This window comes from Bison bison, unplaced genomic scaffold (genome assembly GCF_000754665.1).
Source record: "Bison bison bison isolate TAMUID 2011002044 unplaced genomic scaffold, Bison_UMD1.0 scf7180017864072, whole genome shotgun sequence".
Classification (NCBI taxonomy): Eukaryota; Metazoa; Chordata; class Mammalia; order Artiodactyla; family Bovidae; genus Bison; species Bison bison.
Genome location: NW_011494644.1, coordinates 10,770,067 through 10,771,509, shown reverse-complemented (window position 1 = coordinate 10,771,509; position 1,443 = coordinate 10,770,067).

The following is a 1,443-nucleotide window of genomic DNA, read 5'->3' as shown; positions in this document are numbered from 1 at the left end:
CTCTAATCTTGTCTACGGATGTTTTGACCGAAGTTCTGAACTGATGGGGAATGGCCAGGCTGTGCTTCAGTGGTCCCTCAGAAGTCCACCATTCCCATTCTCAGCTCCAGCCCTCAGGATGGGATGAACACCTTCCAACTCTGGGCCTGGAGACCCTGGCATAGTGGTGTGTGTGTGTGTGCGGGGGGTGCTCCAAAAGAGCATGCGCCTCCATCCCCGTTCACACCCAGCCTCCCTGACGGTGATCCTTTTGCAGCTCTTGGCTGGTGGCTTTCCCTTCCTGGCTGCCATTTCCTCTCTGGGAAGTTGGGGGAGGCAGAAATGAATCACCTTAAAGGGCCTCGTTGGCAGCGGTGCCCTGCAAAGCCTGCGTCCTTCCTCAGCCTCATGGTCTGAGGCCCTTGAAGCCACGATCTGTCCAGTCTTCTCCCCCTTCTCCTTGTTTGGGCATTCCTGTTCCTTTAAGACAGTGCCCCTGTCACTCCTCCAGGTGGTGGCGGGGACAGGCCAGCCAGCACCGAAAGGCTTGATATTGGCCTAAGAAGGTGGGTGCTTGCCCAGGTGGGGGTGCCTGGTGATGTGACCCCCAACACGCATACCCCCTTGTCTGAGCCCCCCAAACTCCCCCAGGTCACCACAGGATTCTGCTTCAGGGAGGGTTATTGGACCCATGAAATGGGGGAGGCAGGGAGCACCGTGTCCTTAAGTCACCCGAGAGGCCACCCTCCCCCCAAGTGCAGGCAGAAGAAAGGATGAGCTGGTGGGGGCGGCTAGATCCTGCAGTGCCATCCACCCCTGCTGGCCTACCCACCCCCAAAAGTGGGGCTCCCCTTTCCTTTGCCCCACTGTCTGCTTGGGAACTTGGGCGCCAGACAGGGAAGCAACCGTGAGAACCCTTGCAGCGGTCCATGTGCCTCACTGTGCACTTAGGAAACTGAGCCCCAGACAGAAGGACTTGAGGCCAGGGCTGCTTCCACGAGGCTGCTGCTTCACCTCACTGACCTCGCACCGTTCTCTCACGGAACCTTCCTCATCTCTGCCCCCGTTTCCTCCCCTGCCCACGCCCCATGCCACCCTCTGTCTGCTCCTCCCGCCGCTACCCTAGTAGTGACCAACAGACGCCCCTATCCCAGAGCAGGGGTGGGGGTGGGGGGTTCGGAGCAGCTGCTTCTCTGAGGAAGCTGACACCGAGGCCAGCCGCTCAGCAACAGCTTGTGGCTTTGCACCCAGCTCTGGGCCCCCACCCACCTGGCTGCCGCCTGCCAGCTCCCTGCTGTCCGCTTTCCCCACTGCTCCTCAGACTTCCCTCTGACCCTGGAAGCCTGGTCTCTAGTCCCTCAGCTCTGTCTGTCCTTATTTCCCCTAGACCTGTTCCCATCAATCTGCCTGCGTCCATTCTCTGCGTCTGGAGCCTCTGCTTCCCCAGCCCCTGCCTTTGATGCC